At 43.5% G+C, this 26648-nt stretch overlaps 1 protein-coding gene across 3 annotated transcripts in view; it reads left to right on the forward strand.

Moving 5' to 3' along the window:
• Positions 1-26648, forward strand: part of LRRC3 (leucine rich repeat containing 3) — a 52979-nt gene that overhangs the window by 20577 nt on the left and 5754 nt on the right. The window lies entirely within an intron of this gene.

Raw genomic sequence — 26648 nt, forward strand, 5'->3', positions numbered from 1 at the left:
TTAATGAACATTTTCTGACAGTCATAGTGCCACGTATTTCAGTGCCACGTATTTCAGTGCCACGTATTTCAGTGCCACGTATTTCAGTGCCACGTATTTCAGTGCCACGTATTTCAGTGCCACGTATCACGTATTTAAGTGCAACGTATCACGTATTTCAGTGCCACGTATCACGTATATCAGTGCCACATATTTTAGTACCACGTATTTCAGTTGCACGTATTTCAGTGCCACGTATTTCAGTGCCACGTATTTCAGTGCCACGTATTTCAGTGCCACGTATTTCAGTGCCACGTATCACATATTTCAGTGCCACGTATTTCAGTGCCACGTATTTCAGTGCCACGTATTTCAGTGCCACGTATTTCAGTGCCACGTATTTAAGTGCCACGTATCACTTATTTCAGTGCCACGTATTTCAGTGCCACGTATTTCAGTGCCACGTATTTCAGTGCCACGTATTTCAGTGCCACGTATTTCAGTGCCATGTATTTCAGTGCCACGTATTTCAGTGCCATGTGTTTCAGTGCCACGTATTTAAGTGCCACGTATCACGTATTTCAGTGCCACGTATTTCAGTGCCACGTATTTCAGTGCCACGTATTTCAGTGCCACGTATTTCAGTCACGTTTAGGGTTAGGGTTAGGGGTAGGGTTAGGGCTAGGGTTGGAGGTAAAGTGAGGGTTGGGGCTAAAGTTAGGGTTGGGGCTAAAGTTAGGGTTGGGGTTAAAGTTAGGGTTGGGGTTTGGATTACATTTACGTTTGGATTAGGGTTGGGATTAGAATTATGGGTGTGTCAGGGCTAGGGGTGTGGTTAGGGTTACCGTTGGGATTAGGGTTAGGGGTGTGTTTGGGTTAGGGTTTCAGGTAGAATTGGGGAGTTTCCACTGTCCAGGCACATCAGGGGCTCTCCAAGCGCGACATGGCGTCCAATCTCAATTCCAGCCAATTCTGCGTTGAAAAAGTAAAACAGTGCTCCTTCCCTTCCGAGCTCTCCCGTGCGCCCAAAAAGGGGTTTACCCCAACATATGTGTTATCAGCGTACTCGGGACAAATTGAACAACAACTTCTGGGGTCCAAGTTCTCTTGTTATCCTTAGGAAAATAAAAATTTGGGGGGCTAAAAATCATTTTTGTGGGAAAAAAAAGATGTTTTATTTTCACGGCTCTGCGTTATAAACTGTAGTGAAGCACTTGGGGGTTCAAAGTTCTCACAACACATCTAGATAAGTTCCTTGGGAGGTCTAGTTTCCAATATGGGGTCACTTGTGGGGGGTTTGTACTGTTTGGGTACATCAGGGGCTCTGCAAATGCAACGTGACGCCTGCAGACCAATCCATTTAAGGCTGCATTCCAAATGGCGCTCCTTCCCTTCCGAGCTCTGTCATGCACCCAAACAGTGGTTCCCCCCCACATATGGGGTATCAGCGTACTCAGGACAAATTGGACAACAACTTTTGGGGTCTAATTTATCCTGTTACCCTTGTGAAAATACAAAACTGGGGGCTAAAAAATCATTTTTGTGAAAAAAAAAAAGAATTTTTATTTTCACGGCTTTGCGCTATAAACTTTAGTGAAACACTTGGGGGTTCAAAGTTCTCAAAACACATCTAGATAAGTTCCTTGGGAGGTCTAGTTTCCAATATGGGGTCACTTGTGGGGGGTTTGTACTGTTTGGGTACATCAGGGGCTCTGCAAATGCAACGTGACGGCTGCTGACCAATCCATTTAAGTCTGCATTCCAAATGGCGCTCCTTCCCTTCCGAGCTCTGTCATGCGCCCAAACAGTGGTTCCCCCCCACATATGGGGTATCAGCGTACTCAGGACAAATTGGAAAACAAATTTTGGGGTCCAATTTATTCTGTTACCCTTGTAAAAATACAAAGCTGGGTGCTAAAAAATCATTTTTGAGAAAAAAAATAAAAATTATTTTCACGGCTCTGCGTTATAATCTGTAGTGAAACACTTGGGGGTTCAAAGCTCTCAAAACACATCTAGATAAGTTCCTTAGGGGGTCTACTTTCCAAAATGGTGTCACTTGTAGGGAGTTTCAATGTTTAGGCACATCAGGGGCTCTCCAAACGCAACATGGCGTCCCATCTCAATTCCAGTCAATTTTGCATTGAAAAGTCAAATGACGCTCCTTCCCTTCCAAGCTCTGCCATGCGCCCAAACAATGGTTTACACCCACATATGGGGTATCATCGTACTCAGGACAAATTGCACAACATTTTTTGGGGTCCAATTTCTTCTCTTACCCTTGGGAAAATAAAAAATTGGGGGCAAAAAGATAATTTTTGTGAAAAAATATGATTTTTTATTTTTACGGCTCTGCATTATAAACTTCTGTGAAGCACTTGGTGGGTCAAAGTGCTCACCACACATCTAGATAAGTTCCTTAGGGGGTCTACTTTCCAAAATGGTGTCACTTGTAGGGAGTTTCAATGTTTAGGCACATCAGGGGCTCTCCAAACGCAACATGGCGTCCCATCTCAATTCCAGTCAATTTTGCATTGAAAAGTCAAATGGCGCTCCTTCCCTTCCAAGCTCTGCCATGCGCCCAAACAATGGTTTACACCCACATATGGGGTATCAGCGTACTCAGGACAAATTGAACAACATTTTTTGGGGTCCAATTTCTTCTCTTACCCTTGGGAAAATAAAAAATTGGGGGCAAAAAGATAATTTTTGTGAAAAAATATGATTTTTTATTTTTACGGCTCTGCATTATAAACTTCTGTGAAGCACTTGGTGGGTCAAAGTGCTCACCACACATCTAGATAAGTTCCTTAGGGGGTCTACTTTCCAAAATGGTGTCACTTGTAGGGAGTTTCAATGTTTAGGCACATCAGGGGCTCTCCAAACGCAACATGGCGTCCCATCTCAATTCCAGTCAATTTTGCATTGAAAAGTCAAATGGCGCTCCTTCCCTTCCAAGCTCTGCCATGCGCCCAAACAATGGTTTACACCCACATATGGGGTATCATCGTACTCAGGACAAATTGCACAACATTTTTTGGGGTCCAATTTCTTCTCTTACCCTTGGGAAAATAAAAAATTGGGGCGAAAAGATCATTTTTGTGAAAAAATATGATTTTTTATTTTTACGGCTCTGCATTATAAACTTCTGTGAAGCACTTGGTGGGTCAAAGTGCTCACCACACATCAAGATAAGTTCCTTAGGGGGTCTACTTTCCAAAATGGTGTCACTTGTAGGGGGTTTCAGTGTTTAGGCACATCAGGGGCTCTCCAAACGCAACATGGCGTCCCATCTCAATTCCAGTCAATTTTGCATTGAAAAGTCAAATGGCGCTCCTTCCCTTCCAAGCTCTGCCATGCGCCCAAACAATGGTTTACACCCACATATGGGGTATCATCGTACTCAGGACAAATTGTACAACAACTTTGGGGGTCCATTTTCTCCTGTTACCCTTGGTAAAATAAAACAAATTGGAGCTGAAATAAATTGTGTGTGAAAAAAAGTTAAATGTTCATTTTTATTTAAACATTCCAAAAATTCCTGTGAAACACCTGAAGGGTTAATAAACTTCTTGAATGTGGTTTTGAGCACCTTGAGGGGTGCAGTTTTTAGAATGGTGTCACACTTGAGTATTTTCTATCATATAGACCCCTCAAAATGACTTCAAATGAGATGTGGTCCCTAAAAAAAAATGGTGTTGTAAAAATGAGAAATTGCTGGTCAACTTTTAACCCTTATAACTCCGTCACAAAAAAAACTTTTGGTTCCAAAATTGTACTGATGTAAAGTAGACATGTGGGAAATGTTACTTATTAAGTATTTTGCGTGACATATGTCTGTGATTTAAGGGCATAAAAATTCAAAGTTGGAAAATTGCAAAATTTTCAAAATTTTTGCCAAATTTCCATTTTTTTCACAAATAAACGCAAGTTATATCGAATAAATTTTACCACTAACATGAAGTACAATATGTCACGAGAAAACAATGTCAGAATCGCCAAGATCCGTCAAAGCGTTCCAGAGTTATAGCCTCATAAAGGGACAGTGGTCAGAATTGTAAAAATTGGCCCGGTCATTAACGTGCAAACCACCCTTGGGGGTGAAGGGGTTAAGCCCCAGATTTTACATTTTCACATGGGGAAAAATGGCACCAAAATGTGTCCTACACTTTCTGCTAAATGAAAACAAAAATTTCATCAGCATACTGGATGCCAGGGTGGTGGCACTAGTGGTGACCTACCCTATAAGGAACAACATCAACTCAGAGATGCATGAGAACATGGCAGTGACGCTTGTCTTGCTGTGCTGTATCTACCATGACCTGCCGGGCACAATGCACATGCGCCGAAAGCGCCACCGTCATTGGTCCACAGTATCCTTGTGACTGGTCACCAGGGCTATTTGAAGGTCCTATTGTACACCTCACCGCACCCCTTGAGAAATAGGTGTCCTGAACACACAAAACGTGTGTTGGGGTCTTGCCATCCAGCTCAGGGTCACTCTCCCAACTCTGGTAAGCTCTGCCCCTCCTTGTTACTTGGAATTATCAATCATTTAGCTACCTCTTTTTTCATGCTCTTTCATGTCTTGGGATTGACCTTACCGGAGTGCACCATCTGATATACATGCACTTTTTATGCTTTACTGTTTAGCATATAGATAATGTTTGAATATTTCCTTATCTATGATGGGTGACCCTGATGTATCTGTGTGTCACTCTACCTTGTAATCCTCTTTTTAATGTTTTCCTAATAAAATGTATAATTGCTTTTACTATATTCACCTGTTACTCCTCATTCTCCTATTGTTCTTACTTTCTGCTAAATATAGAAAATAACCCACATTTGGCTGTACAGTACTGCTTAGCCACACAGTAAGACTCAGGTAGGATGGAGCGCTATTTGTCTTCTGGAGCATAGATTTTCCTTGATTAGTTTGCATGCTCCATATACATGCAGCGCCCCAGAGTCCTGGTCGTTGCAGTACTGTGGCTCCGCCACTATGGGGAGCCATGGTGCGTCCGGTGGCACTGAAGGAGTTCATCTGACCAGGTATCACAGACACCAATACATTTCACAGCCGGGCCTCCGGGGGGAGCTAAGGGTTCTATTCATTAGGCCACTCCCCACCATAGTGGGTAAACTGGGGGTCAGGCAGGAAGTTAGAGGAGAAAGCTGACTGGATTGAACGAAGCAACACCTTGTGGCAGAGGGTGTTGTGGAGGAAGAGACAGTAGGGTCTCTGTCAGGGGTGGGATCCTGACAGAGGCTTGGCATTAGAAAGAACGTAACGGGACCGTGCCTGCTCAGCATAGCGGCGGTGCCCAATAAAGGACTAGAAGCGAGATAGATTGTGCTGAGTGAGAAACGAGATCAAGCAAAAAGGAGAATACCAGTAGGGGTCATGCTGTAGGACCGGAGCAACATCCTACTGAGGCGCATTACCGGTGGCCGGAACGCCGAGGGAGTGGAATAGCATACAGCTTCAAGCCATACTCCAAACAGCGGCAGGGCAGTCAGTTTGAGGCGGGCTGTCTACCACATATCACCTATGAAGTCTTGGGGGGGCAATTGCGGGAGAGGGGCGTCTCTAGGGTCCCGGAAGAACTCCAGGCCTACCTGACAAACGGGTGCCGTTCCAACCTGAATAACAGGGAGGGATGGAATACGAGAAGAACATCAGTGAATCGATTTGTGAGGGAACTTAAGAAACAGACACAACAGTTGTGGGGTACTTTCCGTGAGCACAGCAGGGAAGGACTACAACACATAGCGCTAAGAAGGAGGGCACTGATTTCCACCTGTGAAGTGAACCCTGGAAGTGCCATCGGACCGACCGGACTTGCGCAGCCTGGTGAACCGTATTCTGGACTGAGGACTCAGAGATCTCCAGTAAAGAGGTAAAGAGACTGCAACCTGGTGTCCTCGTTATTTACCGCGACCTGCACCCCACAACTGCACCGTCATTATCACTTATTTTACCGGACGTCCCCCACTGACAGACAGGGCCACGGACCGGGTCTAGCCACCGTGACAACCCCAGGACTGAGACCCAGAGGCCCGGCTCCGGGTACCCCTAGGCCCTGCGGCGGTGTGGGGGCGCTCCAGCTTGGCGTCACGAACAGGATCTACTTAAGCCTGAAGAATCAGGTCATGTGTGCCTAGAGACTGTGATTTATTGTGTTTGAACTGTACTTTATTGCAAAGACTGTGCTGTGCCAGTTGCCGCCAAAAGCCGCCGCCATTGCTACGCCAGCGAGGAAGGAGGGCGTGCTATGGGAGGAGACTACCAGAATGGCGCGAGAAATGGATACCGCCCCCTGCGCTTCTGGCTGCAAGGAGATGACCTGCCCCAAAGCAGAGGACAACCCCCTGATTTGCAACGGCGGGAAGCGGGTGACGGAGAAGCTCGACCTCGGAGAAATGGCGGAGTCAGATGCATGCATTGCCACCGATCAGCAGATCATGATGAAGAACAGCGAGTGCCGGAACGGGGAAGGAGCAGTCCCGGCTTACCCTCGTTCACTAGAGGTGGACCCGTGTCCTCTAGAGCCGGCAGATCCGAAGCCTTTGGAACAGATAGCGGAGCCGAGTCACCCAATCCTGGCCTCGGAGTCAGCGGAGGAGGAACCACAGCGAGCGGAACAGCGTTCGAGGACCGCATCGGAGGAGCCGCGGTCCGGGCTGCGGCCGATTCTAGCACCCTTGTTAATGGACCAGGTCGGCATCGATGGAACCACGTCAGGCGCAGGTACGGAAAGTGCCCCTGCTTCCCCCCACGGGCCCGCTCCCACGATCCACCCCCATCTTAGTGAGGGTCGACGCTTCTCGGCGGGGTTAATGGTATTACCTCCCGATGCCCTGGGAAGGATGGTGCCACCGCTGCCGACTAGAATGGGGGAACCCGTGGATGTGAGCCCAGATGGGGTAGTTCTTCGGTGGGACAACCCCTGGGTTGGGACAGATGGATCCCGGGAGAACGGATTCACTCTTGCGGTGCTTACGTGGGAGCAATATAGACAGTGCTTGATCCTACATTGGGAAGGACGGAAAGAGATCGAGTTGATGGGTCCATTGAAAGTACAACAATCCCCTCCGGCATGGGATGACCGAGACGCGGTCAGGTGGGGAACTGTGTTGGCCTACCATGAAAAGAGGGGATGGGGCCTCATACATGAGCCGGGATTGGATACTGATGTTTTTGTTGCGCACTGTAACGTAAGGACTCCCTGCTGTGGCCGAGGCGGAGAACCGTTGAAAAAGGGGGATCAGGTGACCTACAACCGCCACCAGAACCCGCTCGGGTGGTATGCACGGAACGTTCGGCGGTGTATGTCTGGAGCCGTGGCACTCATCACTCCGGACCTGGTCCCAGGAGCACCCGACCTTGTCACCATCGCAACGGTGCGCCTGGTAGCAGCCACCGAGTTGGCCAGCCGAGTTCACCTTCACGTTTGGGCCACGGGCACCGGCGCCACAGCAGCCGGGGGCCCGGACCCCCAGCCACCTGAACAAGAGTAAACCTCGGAAACCTGAAAATGTAAATAGTTTTCTAGTTAACTGTTTGAGTACTGTTTTCTGCTAGACCCGTTCAGGGTAAACTCTTAAAGGGATCCCTTTGTTGACCCGGGATCCCTATTGTTTGTTTTTGTTACCAAAAGTTTTGCACAAGTTTTAAAAACTGAGAAATCATGAACAGTGCATGATCCAAACTTTCTTGTAAATAGTTTGCACCTTATTAAAGGCGCTTCCTACTGGTTTTATTTAAAGACTCTTTGCGAAGATACCGTTCTGGAACCTTTGCTGAATAAAGACTGGTAGGCTGAGAAGACGAGCTACCTCAGAAAGACTTGATCCTCTCTTAAAGGGGATGTATAACAGCGTACTTATGAGTGATACTGTTTTAGAACAGTAATGTGAAAGTAAAATGATAATGTTGACATGTAAGAGTTATGTGTATTGAAATGGTTAAACTGTAAAGAGAAATGTTGATGATGTTCCTTAGAAGAAAGTGTGTGAGCTAGAAGGAAGATGTAGTGGGCCCGTAGGGGTAGACAGAATGTCCTGCATAGTTGGAAGAAAGAAAGTAGTAATGAAGATTGATGATATAAGGAAATAGTTAATAATGTTGATAAGGTAATGGGGATAGAAGGTAGACCCTGAGTCCTCCATAGAAAGTTTAGAAGAGTTAATAATGTGTTACCGAGGACAGAGAGTGAACCCGTCGGGGTTAGTGAGTGAGTCCTAATAGGAGCCAAGTAGAGCCGGCTCTATGTTCTCTAATTGAAAGGAATGTTATGTCTATACCATGTATAGTAGAGAAAGGCAGTAGGCCCTGGCTGAACGGGGCGGTCCTGTAAAAGAAAGGAGAGGCAGTAGGTCTGGTGCCATAGGGACAGGCGGTCCTGCAGGTTCAAAGTAGGAGAATGAAAAGTTAACTTGCCCTGTAATGTGATTATGGGAAGGCCTTTAGCGAGCTAGGAGTGTATGTTCATTGAAGGCAATGTTAAATTATTGTTCATTAAATTGCACTTAGTAGAATACCCGGTTGGGTAATGAGAGTTAATTGTAGCCTGTTGCTATGATATTTAATTATGTTTGTAACGTTCAAGTGTCCTTACCTCCCATAAAGGGAAGCCTGTTCAAGTATACTTATTGTCATTGCACTCAACAAAATTGTATGTCTTTTTGCTAACTTGTATTGTTGTTTTCTTCCCAGTCCCGGAGTACTGTGTTTAACCAGGGGGGAGTGCAGCGCCCCAGAGTCCTGGTCGTTGCAGTACTGTGGCTCCGCCACTATGGGGAGCCATGGTGCGTCCGGTGGCACTGAAGGAGTTCATCTGACCAGGTATCACAGACACCAATACATTTCACAGCCGGGCCTCCGGGGGGAGCTAAGGGTTCTATTCATTAGGCCACTCCCCACCATAGTGGGTAAACTGGGGGTCAGGCAGGAAGTTAGAGGAGAAAGCTGACTGGATTGAACGAAGCAACACCTTGTGGCAGAGGGTGTTGTGGAGGAAGAGACAGTAGGGTCTCTGTCAGGGGTGGGATCCTGACAGAGGCTTGGCATTAGAAAGAACGTAACGGGACCGTGCCTGCTCAGCATAGCGGCGGTGCCCAATAAAGGACTAGAAGCGAGATAGATTGTGCTGAGTGAGAAACGAGATCAAGCAAAAAGGAGAATACCAGTAGGGGTCATGCTGTAGGACCGGAGCAACATCCTACTGAGGCGCATTACCGGTGGCCGGAACGCCGAGGGAGTGGAATAGCATACAGCTTCAAGCCATACTCCAAACAGCGGCAGGGCAGTCAGTTTGAGGCGGGCTGTCTACCACATATCACCTATGAAGTCTTGGGGGGCAATTGCGGGAGAGGGGCGTCTCTAGGGTCCCGGAAGAACTCCAGGCCTACCTGACAAACGGGTGCCGTTCCAACCTGAATAACAGGGAGGGATGGAATACGAGAAGAACATCAGTGAATCGATTTGTGAGGGAACTTAAGAAACAGACACAACAGTTGTGGGGTACTTTCCGTGAGCACAGCAGGGAAGGACTACAACACATAGCGCTAAGAAGGAGGGCACTGATTTCCACCTGTGAAGTGAACCCTGGAAGTGCCATCGGACCGACCGGACTTGCGCAGCCTGGTGAACCGTATTCTGGACTGAGGACTCAGAGATCTCCAGTAAAGAGGTAAAGAGACTGCAACCTGGTGTCCTCGTTATTTACCGCGACCTGCACCCCACAACTGCACCGTCATTATCACTTATTTTACCGGACGTCCCCCACTGACAGACAGGGCCACGGACCGGGTCTAGCCACCGTGACAACCCCAGGACTGAGACCCAGAGGCCCGGCTCCGGGTACCCCTAGGCCCTGCGGCGGTGTGGGGGCGCTCCATACACAGCTCTAAGTGCTAGAAGAGCAGAATTCCCCCTCAAAAATCTCCCTTTTGGAGATTATACCCCTTTGGGAATTTATAGGTGTAATGATGATTTTGACTCCATGGGTGTTTTCCAGAAAAAAACAGAAATGGATGTTGCTGATTGAAAATTGCAAACTTGCCATGGTAGCGCCCAGTAAGTTGTTGTTGCCAGTACCATGTATTGCCCAGTACTTGTAGTGCCAAGCTCATGCTTCTGGAGACACGTGCCTTACTGCGATCTTTGGAGGCAGAATGAACAAATCAACCGCACATAAAGAATTGTTTTTATTAATTTTTTTTATGTGGTTCCTTGTGCGGTATAAGTGATTAGACGACTTTATTTTCCGAGACGATGTGATTACAGTGATACCATATTTATATCAAGTTTTTATGTTTTGCTGCTGTCACAAACTAAAAGACACTTTTAATTGCAAAAACGTATCACCATATTTTGATAGCTATAATTAATCCATATTTCAGCCAGCGGAGTCATGTTTGGGCTTGTTTTTTGCGAGACGAGTTGTCGTTTTTATTGGGACCATTTTAGGGCACATGACTTTTTTGATCGCTTTCTATTCCGATTTTTGGAAGGCAGAGTACACAAAAAAACAGCAATTCAGGAATTGTTTTTTGTATTTTTTATGCCTTTCCGTGGTAAAATGGGCAAGGCAGCTTTTTTCTTCGAGTCAGTACGATTACAGCGATACCACATTTATATCATTTTTATATGCTTTTACACATTAAAAACTACTTTATAGAAGAAATAATTATTTTTGGCATTGCTTTATTCTGAGAGCTATAACTTTTTTATTTTTCTGCTGATGGAGTTGCATGATGGCATGTTTTTTGCGCGACAAGATCTTTTCAGAAATACCATTTTTATTTACATTCGTCTTTTTTCCACTTTTTGTTCTGCGGAGTAATGATAAAGCATCGTTTTTGCTGTGTTTTTTTTTAAACAATGTTAACTGAAGAGATTAATTAGTGGAACAGTTTTATAGGTAAGGTCATTCCTGACTCGTTAAGAACTGAAGAGGTTAATTAGTGGGACAGTTTCATAAGTAAGATAATTCCTGACTCGTTAATACCAAATATGTGTCTTTTTTGTTTATTTTTTCATTTATTGGGTACAATATATTTCTGTTCTTTAATTATTTTGGGATTTTTTATTTTTTTAGATATTTTTACAATTTTTTAAAACTTTTTTTACTTTTAACATAGTCCCTCTACATGTCTTTCACTTTTTCCTTTCTGTTCACTTATAAAGCGTAGCAATACACGGCAATTGCTATGCTTTTTAAACTGTCAGTGCTACACTCACATACAAACTTGACACACCATTTTCACACCATAATATAGCAAGCTTGCTAGCTGTGGCAAATTGAATAGCGTCATGATAACGAGTCACCATGGCAACGACCGTGGCCCCTTGGTAAGGTCGGAGGCGCCGATTGGAGAGTAGAGGGGCCCGCTCCTTCTTCTGCCTGCCTTTTAAATGCTGCAATCACTACTGATCGCAGCATTTATCAAATGAAACTGCTGGGAGCAGAGCGGACACTGCTGACAGTGAGTGCCACGTGTCAGCTGTGATATCAGCTGAACACCCGGCGGTGACGCCATAACAGATCCATATGTCCAAGGTACTTACCAACCTGGAAGTATGGATACGCTCAAGGTCCTGAAGGGGTTAAAAATCAATTCACTTGATAAATGAACATTCACTTCCTGTACACATCAATTCTCTGAAAGCATCTCATTATCAGCACAACCAGTGTTACAATGGAAGGTAACATATAGATATATACATATACAGTACAGACCAAAAGTTTGGACACACCTTCTCATTTAAAGACTTTTCTGTATTTTCATGACTATGAAAATTGTACATTCACACTGAAGGCATCAAAACTATGAATTAACACATGTGGAATTATATACTTAACAAAAAAGTGTGAAACAACTGAAATTATGTCTTATATTCTAGGTTCTTCAAAGTATCTACCTTTTGCTTTGATGACTGCTTTGCACACTCTTTGCATTCTCTTGATATGCTTCAAGATGTAGTCACCGGGAATGGTTTTCACTTCACAGTTGTGCACTGTCAGATTTAATAAGTGGGATTTCTTGCCTTATAAATGGGGTTGGAACCATCAGTTGTGTTGTGCAGAAGTCTGGTGGATACACAGCTGATAGTCCTACTGAATAGACTGTTAGAATTTGTATTATGGCAAGAAAAAAGCAGCTAAGTAAAGAAAAACAAGTGGCCATCATTACTTTAAGAAATGAAGGTCAGTCAGTCCGAAAAATTGGGCAAACTTTGAAAGTGTCCCCAAGTGCAGTGACAAAAACCATCAAGCGCTACAAAGAAACTGGCTCACATGAGGACCACCCCAGGAAAGGAAGACCAAGAGTCACCTCTGCTTCTGAGGATAAGTTTATCCGAGTCACCAGCCTCAGAAATCGCTGGTTAACAGCAGCTCAGATTAGAGACCAGGTCAATGCCACACAGAGTTCTAGCAGCAGACACATCTCTACAGCAACTGTTAAGAGGAGACTTTGTGCAGCAGGTCTTCATGGTAAAATAGCTGCTAGGAAACCACTGCTAAGGACAAGCAACAAGCAGAAGAGACTTGCTTTGGCTAAAGAACACAAGGAATGGATATTAGACCAGTGGAAATCTGTGCTTTGGTCTGATGAGTCCAAATTTGAGATCTTTGGTTCCAACCACCGTGTCTTTGTGCGACACAGAAAAGGTGAACAGATGGACTCTACATGCCTGGTTCCCACCGTGAAGCATGGAGGAGGAGGTGTGATCGTGTGGAGGTGCTTTGCTGATGACACTGTTGGAGATTTATTCAAAATTGAAGGCATACTGAACCAGCATGGCTACCACAGCATCTTGCAGCGGCATGCTATTCCATGCGGTTTGCGTTTAGTTGGACCATCATTTATTTTTCAACAGGACAATGACCCCAAACACACCTCCAGGCTGTGTAAGGGCTATTTGACCAAGAAGGAGAGTGATGGGGTGCTACGCCAGATGACCTGGCCTCCACAGTCACCAGACCTGAACCAAATCGAGATGGTTTGGGGTGAGCAGGACCGCAGAGTGAAGGCAAAAGGGCCAACAAGTGCTAAGCATCTCTGGGAACTCCTTCAAGATTGTTGGAAGACCATTCCCGGTGACTACCTCTTGAAGCTCATCAAGAGAATGCCAAGAGTGTGCAAAGCAGTCATCAAAGCAAAAGGTGGCTACTTTGAAGAACCTAGAATATAAGACATAGTTTCAGTTGTTTCACACTTTTTTGTTACCATATATACTCGAGTATAAGCCGAGACCCGACCCGACTCCACTGCCATAGGGATGGAGCTGCATATTCATTACTGTAATGAGCGGTATCATGTGACCACTTAATACAGGAAGAAGCTGTCAGCGCCCGGAGAAGCAGGGACTGCCGGGACCGCGCCAGGAGCAGGTGAGTAAGGGGGCATTGTGCTATTTTCACCTGGCTGCATTCCACTGCCTGCGCTGCTCCATCTTTCTCTGCAGTGATTCTCAGGTCAGAGGGTGCGATGATGCAATTAGTGTGCGCGCCGCCCTCTGCCTGAATGTCAGTGCAGAGGAAGACGGAGCAGCGCCCAGCGGTGGACTATAGCAAGTGCTGGGGGCCTGAGCGACGACAGGTGAGTATCTGATTTTTTTTTTTCAGTCGCAGCAATAGCATATGGGGCAAATGTGTCTATGTAGCATCTTATGGGGCCATACTCACCATTTGTGCAGCATTATACGGGGCAAATGTGTCTATGGAGCATCTTATGGGGCCATAATCAGCATTTGTGCAGCATTGTATGGGGCAAATGTCTGTGTGGAGCATCTTATAGGGCCATAATCAGCATTTGTGCAGCATTATATGGGGCAAATATCTGTATGGAGCATCTTATGGGGCCATAATCAGCATTTATGCAGCATTATATGGGGCAAATATCTGTATGGAGCATCTTATGGGGCCATAATCAACATTGTATGGGGCAAATGTCTGTATGGAGCTTATTATAGGGCCATAATTAGCATTTGTGCATCATTATATGGGGCAAATGACTGTATGGAGCATCTAAGGCCTCTTTTACGCTTGAAACGTGTGACGTATGTCGCAATCCGTCGTTTTGGGAAAAAAACGGATCCTGCAAATGTGCCCACAGGATGCTTTTTTTCCCATTGACTCGTATTGCTGACGGATCGCGACGTATGGCCACACATCGCGTCCGTCGTGCGCTGGATGCGTCGGTGTTTGGCGGACCGTCGTAGCGAAAAAACGTTCAAGTGAACGTTTTTTCGTATGTCGCGGCCACCATTTTCTACCGCGCATGCGCGGCCGAAACTCCACCCCCTCCTCCCCGGACTTTAGACTGGGCAGCGGATGCGTTGAGAAACTGCACCCGCTGCCCACGTCGTGCATAAATTTCACAACGTGCGTCAGTACGTCGGCCCGACGCATAGCGACGCGGACCTGTACCGACGCTAGTGTGAAAAAGGCCTTATGTAGCCATAATCAGCATTTGTGCAGCATTGTATAGGGCAAATGTCTATATGGAGCATCTTATAGGGCCATAATCAGCATTTGTGCAGCATTGTATAGGGCAAATGTCTATATGGAGCATCTTATAGGGCTATAATCAACATTTGTGCAGCATTATATGGGGCATATTTTAATATGGAGCATCTTATGGGGCCCATCGTGAACTGTATGGAGCATTATATGGGGCTCCCGATTCAATATGGATATTCAAAAACACGTAACCTACTGATGTCTCAATCAATTTTACTTTTATTGGTATCTATTTTTATTTTTGACATTTACCGGTAGCTGCTGCATTTTCCACCCAAGGCTTATACTCGAGTCATTAAGTTTTCCCAGTTTTTTGTGGCAAAATTAGGTGTCTCGGCTTATACTCGAGTATATATGGTAAGTATATAATTCCACATGTGTTAATTCAGTTTTGATACCTTGTGTGAATGTACAATTTTCATAGTCATGAAAATACAGAATAATATTTAAATGAGAAGGTGTGTCCAAACTTTTGGTCTGTATTGTAGATAACACAGGATCCAATATTCACAATAGGTGATGTCACAACTTACCTCTCTCGTATGAGGTATGTGTGAATACTAACCGATGATAGGGACGAGTTTTTCTTTCATTTGAATCTTGCTGCCTGCTTATGATTGGTCAGCATTTTGCAGGTAGAAGAAGTACACATGGCAGTGAAAGTGGTCTGATAACACCCACTTAGACTGAAAAAGTTAACTCATCAGCTGCTAAATGCTTTATCAATATCTATTATAGCAATCAAAGTATGGTTAGGAGAGGCAATTTGTTTTTGTTTTTTTAAAATGTTTTATTCCGCTTTGCAGCCATTATTACATCTTGTGTACAATTCAATTTGAAAATTTTGGTGAAAATAACAGCTATAAGGTCATACAAGAAGAAACAGATGCTTGTTTTAGATTACACAAACAGGCTCACGTAAAGAGAATCTCTCAGTAGGATCAACACTCCTAAACCATCTATATGGGCAAGCATGTCATAGAAATTTGAATAAAATGATACCTTGATATCTGCTATATGATGTCTTATTCTAGAGAAATCCATATTTTTCATAATATGTAAATTAGTTGTTAAGATCTATGGGCAGGACACAGATCTCCCCGAGAACCTGCTTCCAGTGCTTATTATAAACTAGATGGTAGCCCGACTCTAACGCATCGGGTATTCTAGAATATGTATGTAGTTTATTTATGAAGATTTTAGAATAATACATTGAGTACACAGGATTCGGCGGGCCGGGCGCGACTAATTAGCGAAGCGTGGTTCAAATCCCGGGCCAATTCGTGGCCGGACTGCACCTGTCACTGATTGTTCACGGCCAGCCATGTAGTATATAGCACAGCCACATAGTATATTGAACAGCCACGTAGTATATTGCACAGCCCACGTAGTATATTGCACAGCCACGTAGTATATTGCACAGCCACCTAGTATATTGCCCAGCCCACATAGTATATTGCACAGCCCACGTAGTATATTGCCCAGCCAACGCAGTATATAGCACAGCCCACGTAGTATATTGCCCAGCCCACGTAGTATATTGCACAGCCCACGTAGTATATTGCCCAGCCCACGTAGTATATTGCCCAGCCCATGTAGTATATTGCCCAGCCCACGTAGTATATAACACAGCCCACGTAGTATATTGCACAGCCCACGTAGTATATTGCACAGCCCACGTAGTATATTGCCCATCCCACGTAGTATATTGGACAGCCACGTAGTATATTGCACAGCCCATGCAGTATATAGCACAGCCCACATAGTATATTGCACAGCCCACATAGTATATTGCACAGCCACGTAGTATATTGCCCAGCCCACATAGTATATTGCACAGCCCACGTAGTATATTGCACAGCCACGTAGTATATTGCCCAGCCCACATAGTATATTGCGCAGCCCACGTAGTATATTGCCCAGCCCACGCAATATATAGCACAGCCCACGTAGTATATTGCCCAGCCCATGTAGTATATTGCCCAGCCCACGTAGTATATTGCCCAGCCCACGTAGTATATTGCCCAGTTCACGTAGTATATTGCCCAGCCCACGTAGTATATAACACAGCCCATGTAGTATATTGCCCAGCCCATGTAGTATATTGCACAGCTCACGTAGTATATTGCACAGCCCACGTAGTATATTGCCCAGCCCACGTAGTATATTGCACAGCCCACGTAGTATATTGCACAGCCCATGCAGTATATAGCACAGCCCACGTAGTATATTGCACAGCCCATGTAGTATATTGCACAGCCCACGTAGAATATAGCACCACCACGTAGTATATTGCACAGCCACGTAGTATATTGTACAGCCATGTAGTATATTGCACAGCCACGTAGTATATTATACAGCCCACGTAGTATATAGCACAGCCACGCAGTATATTGCACAGCCGACATAGTATATAAAGCACAGCCCACGTAGTATATGACAATGTGGGCATCATATCCCTGTTAAAAAAAAGAATAAAAATAAAAAATAGTTCTATACTCACCCTCCGTCGTCCCCCCGGATCCAAGCGAGGCCTTTACCGATGCTCCTCGCGACGCTCCGGACCCAAGAGTGCATTGCAGTCTCACAAGATGATGAAGTAGAAATCTCGAGGAGACCGCTACGTCATCATCTCGCGAGATCGCAATGCATGGAGCGGTCACCGGAGCGTCGCGAGGAGCTGGTAAGGCCTGTTCCTGATCCGGGGGCCAACGGACGGTGAGTATATAACTATTTTTTATTTTTTTATTATTTTTAACATTAGATCTTTTTACTATTGATGCTGCATAGGCAGCACCAATAGTAAAAAGTTGGTCACACAGGGTTAATAGCAGCGTTAACGGACTGCGTTACACTGCGGCATAACGCGGTCCATTAACGCTGCCATTAACCCTGTGTGAGCAATGACTGACAGGGAGTATGGAGCGGGCACTGACTGCGGGGAGTAAGGAGCGGCCATTTTGCCGCCGGACTGTGCCCGTCACTGATTGGTCATGGCTGTTTTGCCGTGACCAATCAGGGACTTGGGATTTCCGTGACAGACACACAGAAAGACAGACAGACATAAGGACAGACAGAAAGACGGAAGTGACCCTTAGACAGTTATATAGTAGATGAAAGGGTGTTTTAACAGTGTGAGACATGTATTGACTAACTGTCACAAATCATTAAGGGATTCGTGGCATCTCTGGGTCTCCTGAAATGTAAATGTTGTTTTTTTTCCTTTGGTCCAGCAAGGGTTTAAGTCAGTGTCTTGCTGGCAGTATCTTTTAGGGCTACTCAGCTGATGTTGGTTGGTAGCCACTCCGACCTCACTTTAAATAGTCACATGACCCATCAGCTGACCGTCGGTTATAGAGTTTTTCTTTTATGCAGACCAGCTAGGTGTTTGGAGCTCACCTGTGACTGTGGTGTTGCTGATGTTTGGAGTTCTGCTATCCTGGAGCCGTTTTCTCTGCTGCTGTGGAGCTTAGCAGCAGAGCCGTAGCTGAGAATTATCCTTTTTGTCTGTCCCCTGTTTGTCTCTTCCCCTGTGTGTGTTATCATCTGCAGTGGCGAGGCTAGTGTCCTTGCCTAACAGTGCATTAGCCAGGATTAGTGGAGGTGACAGGGACTAGGCATGTGACGGCGGCAGAGGGAAGGACCCACATAGGGCATTAAAGGGAACCTGTCACCCCCAAAATCGAAGGTGAGCTACCAGGAAAGGTCAGAGAGGCCAGGCGCCTGCGCACTGCAGTACTTTGCTCTGCCCTCAACAGGGCAGACAAAGTACGCCTGCACCGGAGCCGCAGCCTGAAGACAAGAAGAGGACATCATCGTAAGAAGATAGGAGGCCCTGGACCAGATCACGATGCCCATCGGACCAGAACAGAACCAGGACCGCCCCTGGGTGAGCATAATCTAACCTCTTTTTCTCATCTTTCAGGATACATCGGGGGCTTACCTACAGAATTACAGAATGCTGTAGATAAGCCCCTGATGCCGGTGGGCTTAGCTCACCTTTGATTTTGGGGGTGACAGGTTCCCTTTAAGGAATCTTAGGGACAGGCACAGGTTGGTGTCAGGAGGTGTCCCATCTCCCGCTCCCAACCGTTAGGGCCTTCCTCTCCTTTTTTCCATCCCGTTGTGCTTATATGCTGTGTTGTCTGCTCTCTTTATCTACATGTCTCTCACTGGTAAAGCTTCCTTTCATTTCAACCAAACTCAGATACAGGACCAAGGCATACAAAGACAATTCAAAGGTAAACCACCTTTACATCTCCCAGTTGAGATGAGCAGATCTTTTGAAATTCAAATTTGCTGACTTTGCAGAATTTTTCACAAAAAATCAATTTGAGGCAAATAAATTTGCTTAAGTGTCAATAATGGAAACATGTATTTGTTCAGAAAATACATGTAGGGGATAGGAGACAGAGATCCCCACTCACCATAAGAGCTTACACTTTGTAGGAAAGCAAGAAAGAGGCTCCCATTGACCATAATAGGTTACACACTACAGAAGAGTGAGATTTACGCAATGACTCTGGAAATGGGAAATGACTCAGTCATACAAACTATGCTCTGCTGGGTGCCGCTGATCTGTGCTGTACGAGGTATGACAATACTCTAGATGTTATAGCTGCAGGATATTATCATGAGGCCCGCACTGCAAACCAAAATGATGTTAGCCCACTCTGTGATGCTTCAGCCGTTTGGGAACTAAAGCAGGGCAAGGTTTTTTTTTTGTGAATTGTAAATTGAATATCAAAATGTTCAAATTTGCAAGAAACCACAAGTTGAAAGGAAATCGACTTGCAGGAACTCAATCCTTCGCGAATTGATCCGCTCATCTCTGTCTCTTAGTAAATATTGACCCTCATTTTGGGAAGACAACAAGGGAAAACCAATGCATGTATAAAGGCTAATGAGGAGTATATTACTAAAGGGGTTATCCAGGACTATTTAATTTTTTTCATTATTGGTCTAAGAACTTACAGGCAGGTAGTGGCGAACTACCTGTCTGTTGTGCCGAGTGCAGATTTCTGCTGGCTCAGAGCGGTCACGAACCCCTCCTGTGGCTTTCTCTGATGTCACATCAACAGAGCAGTGGCTTCTCTTCTGCTCTGCTCTGATGGTGAGCCATAGAAAATAGTAATAACGGTCCTAGGAGTGCTGGAAATGAGACCAAAACAAGGATTTTAGTGTTGAACCACAGCGCGTTTCAACGGTTAAACCGTCTTCATCAGGTGAAAGTTCCACCTGATGAAGACAGTTTAACCGTTGAAACGTGTTGTGGTTCAACAGTAAAATCCTTGTTTTGGTCTCATTTCCAGCGCTCCTAGGACCATTATTACTATTTACTACTGCATTTTGTATCCTCCTAGAAGGTTAATGGCTGGAGCTACGGTGGACCTTTTGTCTTCAATTTTAACTGTGACCTTCACAGTGCTCCCTAGTGACCACTTTCTTTTCCCCTGAATCTCACTGATGGTGGGGCGTGACTGCCGATATCATGCTGATTGACAGCCAGCTCTCCACAATTATACACGAGGAGCCAGCTGTCAATCAGTATGATGTCGGCAGTCACCGCTCATTGACAGAGCTGTTTGGAACAGGAAGAGTTGCTTTGTTGAAGCAGCAGAATTGCCTTCAGGAGCGGTCTGTGATGCTCTGAACTGGTGCAGAGCAAGCAGGTAGTTAACAATTACCTGCCTGTCCATATTTAGCCCAATAGTAATAAAATAGTCTTGGAAAACTTCTTTAAGCTTAAAAATAAAGCACTCAAAATGTTGAAAGATCCATCAGAGAAGGTGGAGGAATCAGAAAGCATAAAATGCCAGATTAAACTTCTGCGGGAACCGATAAAACAATTGAGGCAAAGCTAGGTAAATTAAGTACAAGATAGCAAGATGCATGAAGAAGAAAGAAACATATTGAAACAGAAAATGTTAGAACTTGTTCAGGCTTTAGAAGTAAAAGAGAAGGAAATAGACATTATGATCATTGAAAAGAATGTTCTGAAGGTGAATATCAACGAAGTCAGACAAGCCAAGGTGGATATTTATGCAAAGTAACTGCAGAGAGTTATGTTCTGGGCTGATCAAGAGGCTGAACCTAAAGACCCAAGCCTTAACTGTTGGAAAGGAGTGCTGGAGCATACAAGAACTGCAGGCTTATGCTGGTGAGGGACTACCTTTAGCAGACAACAGATGGCGCTGTCTTCTAGATTATATTGTATGAATTTTCTGGTTTGTTGTGGTGATGCAAATAATGGTTTGTGTATATCCTAAATTAAACCATTCATTCTCATGCAACGTCTGAGTGCTGATGCAACCCCCAACCTACTGTCTCCTTCCCCATAATCCTGCAGAATGTAAGCCCGCAAGGGCAGGGTCCTCGCCCCTCTGTATCAGTCTGTCATTGTAAGTTTGTTTACTGTAAGTGATATCTGTAACTTGTATGTAACTCCTTCTCATGTACAGCACCATGGAATCAATGGTGCTATATAAATAAATAATAATAATAATTTTGCCGACAATGGAGATTTGCAACGTGACCACCTAATCACTCAATATACCTTGAGTACTCTCCATTGGAAGTCAATGAATATATACATTTTTGTTTCCTTTGGTCAATGTTGCTGCTCTAAAGCATCTCTGAATACAATTAATAGCAGATGAGGCAAGTTGGCTGGCCCATAATCATTTTCAGACTGTAGAATCGCTGCTTATCCACTTCTCTGAAATCAGCAGAGGGTCAATCCAAAATTTTACTAACAGCAGAATTGTTTGAGACATATTGGTTGCTTGGAATATAGCGCTAAACTTTTAAATCCTTTAAAAATAGAGAGTTAGCAACCTGACTTCTGTAGGTCTTTAGCTACAGGTCAAATTCATACAGAGTGAAAAAAAAGATTATGGTGTAATAGGTCCAATAACAGGTCCACAATATGAATGAACAATTAGAGATAACCACCATTTCTCAAATTACATACCAAATTTCTTCTATTGCAATAATTGTACAGTTTCTCTCGGTGCACTGTCTCAGTTTTGGTAACATGTCAACAGTTTATGGACTTGGGGAAAAAAACACATTTCCAATATTTGACCACATATCGGGTGACTATCTGAAAGCTGTTTTGAGTGTTAAAGTACATGGATTGAAACATCCTGATTACCATTAATTGATTTCTTATTAGTTGTATAACAGGTTCTTCAGATTTCCATTTGTGAAGTACTATTTGCTTTTTTTTACTGTATAGAATGGACAGCAATCAATATATTCTGACTGTAAAAGAGGAATCAGGAGATAGAAGCCTGATTCAAGAGAAGTAAATAACTAGCATTGACAAATTTTCTTGCCATGTAAACGGCTGCTGATCACCCAATGAACAACCACAATGTTCATTTTTTGAATGAAATGATATTTTGTGCAGAATAAAAAATCATTGTTCTCGGCAGTGCATTGTCCTTCGCCAAATTGTGCAACTTGCAAAATGTTGCAATTGATGAATCAGGCAAAAACATCTGGAATCGCTAACCTCCACTCAATAAACGGAAAAAAGCAAATAATAAAACAGGTGAACACTTATTAAATAGACTTAAAAAGGCACAGACAGAATAAGGAATTTGATGCAAACAAAAAAAAGATGCAAAACACACAAATATAGGCAAAAACAGGTGCAGAGTCAATGATGAATCGAGGCCCATATGTGTTCCGCTCAATATGTTGTTGTCATGGCTTAGTAAAATGTGGTGTTGACTAAAATCTGACATGTGCCAAAACTGAGCTATAATTTTAGGGATAAATGTGGTGTAAGTTACGTCAATCAATAATTAATGTAAAGTTATATAAAAGAGTCTAAAGATGTGCTAAATTTCATCATTCAGGAGGAGCCACTGCGATACATTTGATGCATTTTAGGACTGTCTAGTGTAAGTTTAGGTTTTTAGGTCCAAATATTAAATTAGGATTTGAAGTTTCATAATATTTTGCTAAATAACAAATAGGCACAAGTTGCGTAAAACCAGCAAACCTCCATACGATTTCTCTTTATTACAAATAAATGATACAGATCAAATATGAAGAATCTCTAGACTTTTTCCCCTCCAACCCCAAACTTTGGCATTAGCACTATACATTTCATCAGGAAGCTTTCCCATCGAATCTTTCATACTCAAAACAATTAGTTGGATAACAACAGAGAACGCTTTTTCATGGTGACCTTAAGCTTGCATTGTTTTTCTGGGATAGAAATGTGTGCACACCATGCACCCCTAGATCAATATTCCATGCAGTTTAGGATGAGGGGTGACCATCTTTTTGATACCATGCATATTCAGAATTCAGCAAAATAACTTATTGGAGATTGGGCTGATAATGGCAAAAACTCAATTTCTAACATTTGTCAATTATATTATTTTATGCTAGTATATTGAGCTCCTATACAACTCTACTCACACACGAGGATAAACTGAATGTTGCTGTCAAAAATTGAACACATAAATGTTCCAAAGTCCATAAATGCACTTCAGCTCTGTCTCTACATAAAATATTTTTTTATTCTTTCATAGTTTAGAAACACAATAATCACAAACATGAAGAGAGAACATAATGTTCCATCAAGGTGTTTCAAACACTCCAGTTTTTACATAAAATGTATGTATATATACATATATCTGGAATCCAAATGACTGACCACAACAATGTTGATTCTACCACGACATAATAGAAATCCTATGGAATAACACATTATTGCCTACATATAAAGTTCACATCACACCGGGAAAAGAAAAGGAAGAAATTGAAAAAATGCAAATAAATCACATATTTGTATGCACAACATTCTTTACGTGGCCTTTCACTAAATACAGCTCTGGCAAAAATTAAGAGACCACTGCAAAATGTTCAGTTTGTCTGACTTTTCTCTTTATAGGTATATTTTTGAGTAAAATGTAAATTGTTCTTTTATCCTATAAACTTCTGACTATGTCTCCGAATTTCTAAGCAATAAATTTTGGATTTTTTTCAGACAAAAAAAAATGGTCAAAATTTAAGTGATTTCAGACCTCAAAAAATGCAAAGAAAACAAGTTCATAATCATTTAGAAACAACAATACTATTTATTTTTAACTCAGGAAGAGTTCAGAAATCAATAATTTGTGGAATAATCATGATTTTTAATCACAGCTTTCGTGTGTCTTGGCATCCTTTCCTCCAGTATTTCACACTGCTTTTGGGTGACCTTATGCCACTCCTGGTACAAAAATTTAAGCAGTTCTTCTTGTTTGATGGCTTGTTACTATCCATCATCCTCTTGATTACATTCCAGAGGTTTTCAATGGGGATTCAGGTCTGGAGATTGGGCTGCCCATGACAGGGTTTTGATGTGGTAATCTCTTAATTTTTGCCAGAGCTGTATATACAGTGCCTTACGAAAGTATTCGGCCCCCTGTAACTTTTCAACCTTTTCCCACATGTCATGCTTCAAACATGCCTAAATGCCTAATGATGATAAATATAATCCACCTGTGTGTAATCAAGTCTCCATATAAATGCACCTGCTCTGTGATAGTCTCAGGGTTCTGTTTGAAACACAGAGAGCATCATGAAGACCAAGGAAGACGACAGGCAGGTCCGTGATACTGTTGTGGAGAAGTTTAAAGCTGGATTTGGATACTAAATGATTTTCAAAACTTTAAACATCCCAAGGAGCACTGTGCAAGCGATGATATTGAAATGGAAGGAGTATCATACCACTGCAAATCTACCAAGACCCAGCTGTCCCTCTAAACTTTCATCTCAAACAAGGAGAAGACTGATCAGAGATGCAACCAAGAGGCCCATGATCACTCTGTATGAACTGCAGAGATCTACAGCTGTGGTGGGACAGTCTGTCCATAGGACAACAATCAGTTGTACACTGCACAAATCTGGCCTTTATGGAAGAGTGGCAAGAAGAAAGCCATTTCTGAAAGATATCCATAAAAAGTGTTGTTTAAAGTTTGCAACAAGCCATCTGGGAGACACACCAAACATGTGGAAGAAACCAAAATTGAACTTTTTGGCAACAATGCCACACGATATGTTTGGCGCAAAGGCAAAACAGCTCATCACTCTGAACACACCATCCCCACTGTCAAACATGGTGTGGCAGCATCAAGGTTTGGGCCTGCTTCTCTTCAACAGGGAAGATGGTTAAAATTGATGGGAAGATGGATGGAGCCAAATACAGGACCATTCTTGAAGAAAACCTGTTGGAGTCTGCAAAAGACCTGAGTCTGGGACGGAGATTTGTCTTCCAACAAGACAATGATGCCAAACATAAAGCAAAATCTACAATGGAATGGTTCACAAATAAATGTATCCAGGTGTTAGAATGGCCAAGTCAAAGTCCAGACCTCCATCCAATCGAGAATCTGTGGAGAGAGCTGAAAACTGCTGTTCACAAACGATCTCCATCAAACCTCACTGAGCTCGAGCTTTTTGCCAAGGAAGAATGGGCAAGAATTTCAGTCTCTCGATGTACAAAACTGATAGAGACATACCCCAAGCGACTTGCAGCTGTAATCACAGCAAAAGGTGGTGTAACAAAGTATTAAGTTAAAGATGCCGAATAATATTGCACACCCCACTTTTCAGTTTTTGAATTTCTACAAAAATTTAAATAACCAATAAATTTCATTCAACTTGACAATTGTGTTCCACTTGTTGATTCTTCACCAAAAATTAACATTTGGTATCTTTATGTTTGAAGCATGATATGTACGAAAACATTGAAAAGTTCCATGGGGCCAAATACTTTCGCAAGGCACTATAGAAGGTCATGTTTATTATTTCAATGTACTGGTGTTCTTGTAACTAAGCGTAAAATCCAAAGTGCTTCTCTGCTTAGCACCCAGTGCATCCAATTACCCCGATGGTCTAATCTATGAACTTGTTTGATTGTAAAAAAATTAAAACCTTTGAGGGTATGTGCACACGTCAGGATTTCTTGCAGAAATTTCCTGAAGAAAACCGGAAATTTTCTGCAAGAAATCCGCATTTTTTTTTTCAGTTTTTTCCCCGTTTTTTTCGCGTTTTTTTTTAGCATTTTGCAAGTGTAATTAGCTTGCAGAATGCTAAAGTTTTCCAAGCGATCTGTAGCATCACTTGGAAAACTGATTGACAGGTTGGTCACACTTGTCAAACATAGTGTTTGAGAAGTGTGACCAACTTTTTACTATAGATGCTGCTTATGCAGCATCAATAGTAAAAGATAGAATGTTTAAAAATAATAAAAAAATTAAAAAAATGCTTATACTCACCTGCAGACAGCCGATCTCCTCAGCGGCTTCCATTCCTATAGATGGTGTGTGTGTGTGCAGGACCTTCGATGACGTCGCGGTTACGTGACCGCGATGTCATCGCGGTCATGTGACCACGACATCTTCGCGGGTCCTTCACACACACCATCTATAGGAACGGAAGTGTCAGCATGCACCGCTGAGAGGCGGGAAGACTCCGGGGGCCATCGAAGGTGAGTATATGACTATTTTTTATTTTAATTATTTTTTTTTTACCAATTATATGGTGCCCAGTCCGTGGAGGAGAGTCTCCTCTCCTCCACCCTGGGTACCAACTGCACATGATCTGCTTACTTCCCGCATGGTGGGCATAGCCACATGCGGAAAGTAAGCAGATCAATGCATTCCTAGGTGTGCGGAATCCCCGCAAATCCGCAAATTTAATGAACATGTTGCTTTTTTTTCCGCGATGCGATTTTTTGCGGAAAAAAATGCAACATTTGCACAAGAAATGCGGAATACACTGAAAATAATTGGAGGCATATGTAAGCGTTTTTTTCGCGTTTTTATAGTGAAAAAACACGAAAAAAACGCGAAAAATACTGAACGTGTGCACATGGCCTGAAAGTTCCATCATGTGTAGGAAAAACGTCTAGTTATACCCGAAGCATTGCACAATTTCTTTCTACATGTCCATTTTTGCCATTCGTGTGTCATCTGTGTATCACCCATGTGTCCGTTTTTACCATCAGTGTGTCATCTGTGTGTCATCCACGTGTCCATTTTTACCATCAGGGTGTCATCTGTGTATCATCCGTGTGTCAGTTTTTAGATGTATTGCTAAATGTGGAAATACAAGGCCTTTTTTATG

This window comes from Ranitomeya variabilis, chromosome 7 (assembly GCF_051348905.1).
Source record: "Ranitomeya variabilis isolate aRanVar5 chromosome 7, aRanVar5.hap1, whole genome shotgun sequence".
NCBI lineage: Eukaryota > Metazoa > Chordata > Amphibia > Anura > Dendrobatidae > Ranitomeya > Ranitomeya variabilis.